This window comes from Acinonyx jubatus, chromosome D1 (genome assembly GCF_027475565.1).
Source record: "Acinonyx jubatus isolate Ajub_Pintada_27869175 chromosome D1, VMU_Ajub_asm_v1.0, whole genome shotgun sequence".
Lineage (NCBI taxonomy): Eukaryota > Metazoa > Chordata > Mammalia > Carnivora > Felidae > Acinonyx > Acinonyx jubatus.
The window spans coordinates 111548743-111558396 of record NC_069390.1 but is presented as its reverse complement, the minus strand read 5'-3'; the positions used below and the strand labels follow the sequence as shown (position 1 = coordinate 111558396).

Sequence of the window (9654 nt, the reverse complement as noted above, 5' to 3'; positions counted from 1 at the left end):
GGGGACGCCTCAGTGCCGGCACCCGGGTCCCAGGGACAGCAGCAGGCGCAGGAGCGGGGCCGCCAGCCCGCCCCAGCGCGGCCCAGCGCGGCCGCAGCCCGCCCCCAGGTCCCCTCCTGGTCCTCCGCGCGGGGCCGGGGACGCTCCTGGCCGGGGGGCACCGCGGCTCGCTCCCTCCGGGACGACAGAACCCGGACAGCGCGGCACCGCCACCACTCACACACTCGGAGGGCAGGAGGCTCGCTCTGACCCGGACGCGAACCGCCCAGAGCCGGAAGTGACGCGAGCGCGGCGCTGGCCGCCGGGAGGGGGCGTGGTCGCGGTGCTGCTGCGGCCGAGCGCGCGGGCCGGGCTTCCGTCGGCGGAGGAGGGCTCTCGGCGCGTCTCGGAAAGCGGGGAGTCACCCCGCGAGATGTCTGAGGACACCCCTGGAAGCCTGCGGCTCCAAGTGGCTGGTAGAGCACGCCGAGGTGCACTCGCGCGCGTCCTCGCGAGGGCCGCGCCCTGCCGCTGCCCCCGCGTCCGGGGCACGTTTCCCCTGGCCCGGCCGCGGCCTCCCTCTCCCGCACTGCCGGGCCCTCGCCCTGTTTGGGGGCCGTGGGTGCTGGCCGCCCGGCGAGGAGGGCCTCCCCCGGCCCCGCCGCCTTCCTTCCCCGTTCTGGTGCTCCGGCCCCCAGCCCCGGTGCTCCCCCGCCCCCACCGCCTCGATGCTCCCCCACCGCCCTGGTACTCCCCCCCCCCCCACCGCTATGGTGCTCAGGCCCCACCGCCCCGATGCTTCCCACCCCGGCTCTTCCCTCCACTGCCCTGATGCTCCCCCCACCGCCCTGGTGTTCCTTCCATCTCCCAGATGCACCCTCCCCTCAGTGTGCTGCTTCCTTCCCAGGCCTGGTGTTCCCAGCACACACACCCCAGTGCTGTCTCCCCCATGCCCGGTCCCCCTAACTATAGTTCTGGTTTGGTTTCCCCTCCCTCGTTCCTGGTGCTCTTTCTCCTCCCTCCTCCCCCCCCCCCCCCCCCATGGCCTCCACCATTGCCGAGGCGCTCCCTTCCCTGGCATTCCCCTCCCTCCCCCCCCACCATACTCTCCCCTGCCCTCCACCACCACTGCTCCTAAAGAGGCCACGGGCCACGACTGTGTGCAGACTGTGGGGGAGGGTCTTGGCAGTCGGCACACGTGTGACCCAGGGAGTGGCTGTGTGCAGAGGACCAGTGGTGCGGTGAGGCACCTCCACCTAGGCACTGTCCTTTGGCCACCCAAGAGATCTGGTTTCCTTAGTGCCATCAGAATGCACACGTGACCCAAGGCCGGACAGGCAGTGCCAACCAGGGAGGTCTGGTCGCTTTTCGCGAGTTGTCCTTTTTCTAGACTCCAGCTACACGTACTTTAGTTTTTGTTCACTCTCTCAGTCTAATGTCTTCAAGATCCATCCACATGGGATTTCCCCCCTTCGTTAGGGTGAATAAATAACACTCTGATGTGATACACACACGCACAGAACTTTATCCATCTCTTGGTGGACACTTAGGTTATTTCTGTGTCTGGGCTCTTGTAGATAATGCTGCTGTGAGCATGGGGTGAGGACATCTTTATAAGTTAGTGTTTTTGTTACCTTTGCGAGTACACACCTGACCCTTGAATTGTGCCAGTCACTTCCCTGCAGGTGTTTTCTGTAAATACACCTGGGTACTGCAAATGTGTCTTCCTTCTTTTCTCTGGATGACTTTGTTGTGAGAGCACAGTGATACATGTAACATACAAGGTACATGGTAACCGACTGTTGGTGTCACCTGTCAGGCTCTAGTCAGTAGCAGGCTCTTAACAGTAAAGTTTTCGGGGAGCCCAAAGTTACAAACAGATTTTCACCTGAGCATGGGGGTGCTGGTGCTTGTACCCCCACGTTGTTCACGGGTCAACTGTATTCCCACAAGTGGAAGTGAGGCATCATATGGTAGTCTAAGTCTTTGAGGATCCGCTGTGTGCTTTTCCAGTCTGCAGTCCCACCAGCAGGGCACGAGGCTCCATCCTCCACCCCTGACAGTGTTTGTTCCCTCTCTTTGACGACGGCCATGCTACCATGGCCATGCTACCATACGCGAGGTGATACCTTCTTGTGGATTTGCGATGCACTTCGCTGATGACTGGTGATGGAAAACTCCCTTCCTGTACCTGTTGGCCTTTCACATATTGAGGAGTTTCCTTGTCGAGTTGTAGGAGTTCTTTATATGTTTTGGATACTAACCCCTTATCAGGCATGTGCTTTGCAATTCTCACCTTGGTTCTTTCACTTGATTGTTGTTTTTTTGCTGTGCAGAAGTGTGTTGTAGGCCACTTGTTGATTTTTGACTCTATTGCTTGTGCTTTAGGTGTGACAGCCAAAAATCATCACCAAGACCACATCAAGGAGCTTTATTACCACGCATTCTTCTAAGAGTTTCATCATTTCTGCTCTTACATTTAAGTCTTTAATCCATTTGGAGTTAGTTTTTGTGAGTACTGTCAGATCAGGGTCCAGTTTTATTTCTTTACATGCGGATATACAGGTATCCCAGCACCATTTTTTGAAAAGACTGTCTTTTCTCCACTGAATACTCTTTAAAGAAGAGAGAACCCCTTTAAAAACAATTTTTTTAAGTGTGTATTCATTTCTTGAGAGAGAGAGAGAGAGAGAGAGAGAGAGAGAGAGAGAGTGGGGGAGGGGCAGAGAGAGAGGGAGACACAGAATCCAAAGCAGGCTCCAAGCTGTCAGCACAGAGCCCAACGCGGGGCTTGAACTCACGAACTGCGAGATCATGACCTGAGCCGAAGTCGGACACTTAACCGACTGAGCCACCCAGGAGCCCCAAGAGAACTCCTTTCTAGACAACAATTACCAGTGCTACTTCTAGACATAGGGAAGAAAATCCCCACCCCAGCCACCTGGAGAATTGACTGGATAGGATCTTGCATCTGTGGAATTCTCTGGAATAAAAATAACTGAAAGGCTGAGTCTATGCATGGTATTCATTCAGTTTATTACTCACATAATATCTAATGATCACTTAAACCAGGAACTGTGCTGGGTTAGCGATAAAGGTAGGCATGACTCCTGCATTCATGAAACTTACAGTCCAGAGGGGAAAATATATGGGAAGCATTTGCATTTAAGAGAACTCTAGGAGCAAGGAATACGGCCAGTAACCTGTGCTTGTCAGTGGTGTGAAAGGGATGACAATGTCCAGGGTTCCAGCCTTCTCTGGGCAGTACCTACTGCCACTACCATCTACCTCCGTTGGCAGAATGGAGTATTCTGTCATCCCCCATTACTCACAGAAGGGGCAGACTGATTGCATCACTGCTCATGAATAGTACCCCCGCGTATGGTTACGTGGTTTTAATCTTTCCCATTGCTCACTAACCCATGGGCAGCACATGAATTCACAGCTATTCACAATAATGGAGGGGCGATAGGACACAGCAGTGCGGTTCTCGCTGTGTAGAAGTTTTTAAATGAGAATAATGAGAAAGAAAGGGAAGCATGAAGCCTTACGTTGAGCAGAAACTCACGGGTGACTTTAGGTGAGATACAGAATTTCCTTTATTCTTCATTTCATCCAACTGTTAGGTAGAAGGCTATACAAAAAACAACTGAATATCCATCTATAACAACAGTGGGCGTGTATGCCAAATAGGGCGGTGAGGGAAGGACTGGGACTGAGCCATTGCTCTACTGGTGTCTACTCAGCGTCTTGATTATACCTACATCCCTTAGCTTTTGAAGGTTATAGAATCAAGTGATGAAAAAGATATTTGAAAATAGTTGCATTTGAATCAAGGCAGCCAAAATGGTCCACTGAAAGCTGTTAAGTTATTCCATACACAGTTTATTTTTTCTTAGCACTTCTTTAAAATAGGGCATTTGCACTTGCCAGAAAAAGAAGCAACGCAAAAATTAAGTGATCGATAGGATGCCACGTACATGGTCCCAATTCTACATCCTGTCCTTGCTATACATTAATGTCGATTTATTTTTATTTTTTATTTTTTTTAATGACCATTTATTTTTGAGAGAGGGAGACAGAATCTGAAGCAGCCTTCAGGCCCTGAGTTGTCAGCACAGAGCCCGACGCAGGGCTGGAACCCACGAGCCATGAGATCATGACCTAAGCCAAAGTTGGATACTTAACCCAGTGAGCCACCCAACTGCCCCTTGTAACATTGATTTTTAAAACAACCTTGCCACGGGTGGCTGGGTGGCTCAGTCAGTTAAGTGTTACACTCTTCTTGGTTTTGGGTGAGGTCATGATCTCACGGTTCGTGGGTTCGCACCCTCCGTCGGGCTCTGTGCTGACAGCTCAGAGTCTGCAGCCTGCTTCAGATTCTGTGTCTCCCTCTCTCTCTGTACTTGCCCTGCTCTGATGCTCTCTCTCAAAATAAATAGATAATAGAAAAAAAGAATGGAGCCTACTTAATAACAATAAATCATAATTGGTTCATTAATTGTGAGAAATAAACCATACTAACGTTAGATGTTAACAGCAGTAGAAACTGCAACATATGGGAACTTTCTGTATTGCTGCCACTCCCTTTAAATCTGAAACTGCTCAAATGAAAAAAGTGTATTTTTAAAAGGGTCGAAGTGCACAGAAATAAGTAGATCAGCATTTAAAACTAGCAGAGTGCAGGAAAAAGTAGTAACTCAAGAGCCCTCTAGGCAGGAACCCCTTAGGAAGGTCAGAATTCATAAAAATCTGTATGTGGGGTCGTAGGTAAAAAGCATTGTCTTGTACACCCGGTAGGCAACCCAGGAGGGCTCTGAGCTTGACATCTAACCAGGAAGACTAAGAGTGAGTGTTCAGGGGCCCCTGGCTGGCCTAGTCCATAGAGCATGCCGTACTTGATCTTGGGGTTGTGAATCTGGGCCCCACATTGGGTGTAGAGATTACTTAAAAATGAAAATGGAAGTGCTCAGAAGGGAAATCATATTCAACTGGCCCCTGAGTTGCCCTCTGGTAGGTGAATGTGTGTCCCGGATGAACACCAAGAGTTCCCAGAATTAAAACTACCGGCAAAGAGTGCACGGGTTTCGTGGCTTGCTGCAGAAAAGAGCTGCCTTCTTGGACGCGTAGTATAGTAGGCCAGAGTGGGTGCAAGCAGCTAGGACTTATGTGTGTTCTTAAAAGCATTTCTACGGTCTTAAGCATGGATGACTGTTGTGTTTTGTTACACTTTATACTCCCCCAAACCTAACGTGGGAAAGATGGCATAGTGGAAACGGTGTCTTAAAAGGAGAGCCACCAATGGGGCGCCTGGGTGGCTTGTAGGTTAAGTGTCCAACTTCAGCTCAGGTCATGATCTCACGGGTTGTGAGTTTGAGCCCCGCGTTGGGCTCTCTGCTGACAGCTCAGAGCCTGGAGCCTGCTTCAGATTCTGTGTGTGTGTGTCTCTCTTCTCCCCTCCTCACGCTCTATGTCTCTCAAAAATAAATAAATGTTAAAAGAAAAGGAAAAGAAAAGAAAAGAGAACCACCAACAGACTGATGGGCTTGCCTTTTAAAATTCTGCAACTGTGGATAAACCATCGAATCATGCTGTGACTCGTCTGTATGATAAAGTAACCATGTCTGCCGAATCAAGACGTCACAGCATTGGACTGTGGAGAAAGTGGGAAAATAAACATAAAGGTGCCAACAGAAGTGCCAAGGGGGGTGCACAATCACGTATCGGTTGGACTCCTTGGGGAACACCCAACAGAAGTCAAGTTCCACTCAGCTAGAAAGGGGCTCAATTTCAGGTCGTCCACAGAACCAAAGCCAGGAGGAAAAGGATGCATGTTAAAGGGGTGGTTTGCCCCTTTTTTCGATATTACCACCCAAATTCTGGTAAGGGGGCTTTCCCTCTCGTACCACTACCACCCTTTCTGAATGTCAACAGCCCTGTCTTTGGTTCCAGGGATCTTAGCCATGTTCTCAGCCATTGAAAATCGGGTTGTGGACACAGGGCCGTTTGAATGGGACTGAGCGAATTCTTGGGCCATGGGTACGCATCGTGTCTTTGGATGATCCATAGGTGACTCGGGCGGGGGCGGGGGGGGGGGCAGTTCCTGGAGGTCAGGGAAGACCAGTTCATGTGACTCTGCAGCAGAGGCCATGATTCCTGGAAGACAGGAAGTGGCCCGCACGCAATCTCAGACACTCGCTGGGCAGGCGCGCTGCTCTGTGCTGCCGTTTCTGCTCTCCACGTGTTGTTCACAGAGCTACTCCCTCGCCTCCAGCCTCACAGGGACCCCCTCCGAGGCTGAGTCTTCCCCAGCTCTTGACCCCTTTCCTAGCCCAGATGACCTCCTGCTGCTACAGCATAGCAGATTTGTCAGGTAAAAAGCCAAAATAGACTGGTTTTCTTGGCATTTCTGCTTTTACAGGCATAATTCTGAGACAACAAGAATGACCCTGACTATAACGGCCAGGAGCAAGCATGTGCAGACGAGAAAAGCACACACAAATTTTTTTCTCTCTACAGGCCAAAAATCCAGAGAGTTCTCAGACAACCTTCAGTGAATTCTTCCCCGTTCCATAGCCCAAGGGCTCTATCTGCAAGTCTTCTGGGTATAACCTACCTGTAGGCCCAGCTACATAATCCCTGGGGCCCAGAACAAAATGAAACGGCAAAATCCCTTGTCCAGAAAGTAGTGAGTGCTCTGGAGAGCATGAAACCCCTCTGAGCATGAGGCTCTGTGCGACTGCAGCCTGCATGCCGGGAGGCCAGCGCTGCACACACCTTAGAAGCCAGTCAGGGCCTACAGGTGCATTGAACGGAGCTTAGGGTTTGTGTCACTGAGGACTGTGCTCACTAAAACTCTTTCTCTTACTTCAGAGACACAGCGAGATTACGTTCCCCACTGGCTCAGGCTGTCGGGAACTGCCATCACAGTCTCCTGTGTCAGACTTCACCCTACCTGCCAATCGCCACGTTCAAAGTCCTCTGGAGAGAATTCTATCACCTGGGGGACAGTGGAGCCACACAGTGGAGGACTTGATGCCTGAGTCATCATGTGGAAGGCTGCCTGCCAAATACCACAGTGAACTCCAGGATAAGTAAAATTTCTAGTACGTGAAACCACTGAAATTGTGGGGTTTTTATTGGTAAACACTGCCATACCTAGACTGTACATGTCAGGACAGGGCTATGTTACAGTTACATACAACACCAAAATCTCATTATCTTATAACAAAAATGCATTTCTTGTTTTCGATACACCATCAAGAACACTATACTCAGTGAACAGCTATCTACTCAGGGAGCGAGGCTGATAAAAGTTCCCTCCTGACTTCTGTTTCCGAGATCACCACGGGACTAGGAAAGAACGTGGTAAATGATACATCAGCTTTGAAGGTTTGTGTGCATACGTGACACGTCACTTCTGCTTACGTTTCAAAGAAATGGTCATGCTTATCTTTAAAAAGAGCAAAGAACCGCAATCCTACTTTGTGCCACAAAAGGGAAAATCCAGACACATTGGCGAACGAGAGCGAGGGCTACCGTGTGAATCAACGTTGGTGCCTGGAAGAAGGGCACTGCCATACAGACACTTAAAATACGTCGTACAGAACAAGTCATTGGGCAGCAGGCTGGTCAGCGGGACAGCTCTTCTGTACCCTGGTAACATATTTAGTAAATCCGTCCCCAGTGGGACGTAGAAGGTAGACCAGGAGCCCAGTGAGACTCTAACTCAATGGGAAGTAGATGGAGGCAGTGACGTGTGTTAGATACTGTTATCTGCCTTTAGCAAGATACCGTGACAGCTCAGAGGAGATCTGCTTGGTTTTCTAGAAGACATAGAAAGGTATTAAGGAATTCTGATCCAGGTCCTCTTAGGGTTAGAAAAGCGGGCTGTCCCTAGACCCTCAGTAACAAGACTGTAAAGTGTTGAGTGACAAAGTTACTAAAAGATCTCTGATTTAAAAAAAGAAATGACACAATTTTTCCGCAAAGATGAGATTAAGGGTTCTAAGCTTAGTGTTTCAGAGAGCAGTCAGATAGTCCTTAGTCGAGAGAGAGGGGCACACACGTGAGGAGGCAAAAAGATACATCATCCTTGAGAGTTTTATACAGGAAGGAACTCGAGTGCGGAATTTACAATACGGGAACCAGAAGCACATATAGCAAAAAGGTCACCTTTTAAAGGTAATTGTTATTGTTAAGGAAACCATGGGCATGGATAAAAAGAAGACTTTGATCCTTAAAACAAGCGATCCCTCCGAGTGTCCCTGCAGGAAGCCCAGATAACTTATCTTTCTGGTTTACAGGGTGCCGCTGGACCATAAGGAGCCATGTTTCATACCGGATACAAGACCGTGTATCGTGTGGAGATCTTAGATCCTTTTCTCTAGTCAGGGCCTGCCCCAGATGTGTTTCCATTGACTCTTAGCCCCATTCCAGGCAAGATCATTCAACACACAACAAGAGTGACTTTCCCTCGTTTCAGGGAGCAAGTTTCTTACTGGTGTAAAATCGCAAATTCCGTTATTTTTTAGATGTCTTTAGGGACTATGGGTGCCAAGGTAATACTTGCAAAATGGGACTTGCAACTTGCTCTCTTATCCTTTAAATGTGTCTGGAGCTACCCTGCTGAGTAAAAGGAGGCTGCTAATTTTGTGATGTTCTATTCTCATAGCAACCGGCGGTGACGTCAGAGGGCTATTTTATCACAGAAGCTATCCAAAAAAAGAAGGAGACAGTCCTGGCTTCCTTGCGCTTTATGCAACAATCATTTCACATCGATAAAAACGGAAACAGGAAATAAAAGACTCTAATAGCTTATGTGAACCTTTTTATGAATAGTTGCCATGGTATGAAAAAGCTTTCATTTTAGCACTGATTCGTTTGTATCAGTGGTTATGTATGTGTGTGTTTTTCAAATAGTATTACAGGACATTCAGTTACAAGCCTAAGCAAGATTAGATAAGCTAGGTCAGGCACACAGGAGAGAAAGCAGCATCAAAGCATTTAAAAGAATAATTAGCATCATTAGAGAATATTACCTATTACTTGTTTTGACATTTTTTTTATCAAGAACCTTAAAACAGTAGGTTCACTAGCATACTTAATCACACTGAAAGGCAACATTAAAAGCACTAGCTTTGTTTGTCAGACAGATGACGGGCACCTAACTTGGTACAGGTGCAGATTTCAGGAAGACAGCGTCGTGTAAAGCAGCCTTGCGAACTCACACAGTCAAGTCAATTAGCGAACTGGCCCGGGGGTGTGGGCCGGGTGTGGGACAAGCTCTAACTGCAGCGCTCAGATGGGTGAGTTGGGCCACAGCAACAAAGACACCAACAGCTCCACCGTTTAAGACATGACGTTTGTTTGCTTGCTCACACTAGGCGGTGGTCAAGGGTCAGCAGGAGACTCGGTTCTTTGTCATTAGAGCAGCAACTTTATTCCTTGCTGTGGCAGAAGAAAGAACGAGGGCAGGTTATTTTGTGCGGTCCAAGCGGTATTGTTTCCCTTACTTTGAAAGGTGTTGAGAAGGTGTGCAGTCACTGGGAAGGCTCTCAAACATTCTACAGCTCTCTTCCCCACAAGCCACAGTTGCACTTACCTGTGCACTTGTGGCTAGATGTGACCATGTGACTTGCTTGGCCTAGAAAATGTGAATGGAACGGATGTGCA

General features: G+C 49.2%; 1 long non-coding RNA gene across 2 annotated transcripts; it reads left to right on the top strand.

Annotated features, from left to right (window-relative positions):
* The first annotated feature begins 1 nt into the window (after position 1).
* Positions 2–8997, top strand: LOC128311964 (uncharacterized). Of its 2 annotated transcripts, XR_008290733.1 has the most exons (3): positions 2–455; positions 6853–7085; positions 8286–8997. It is a non-coding gene; the product is annotated as an uncharacterized LOC128311964 (long non-coding RNA). The 2 variants fall into 2 exon arrangements; XR_008290732.1 differs by having other exon boundaries at positions 2–470; positions 6853–8997.
* The last annotated feature ends 657 nt before the right edge of the window (positions 8998–9654 follow it).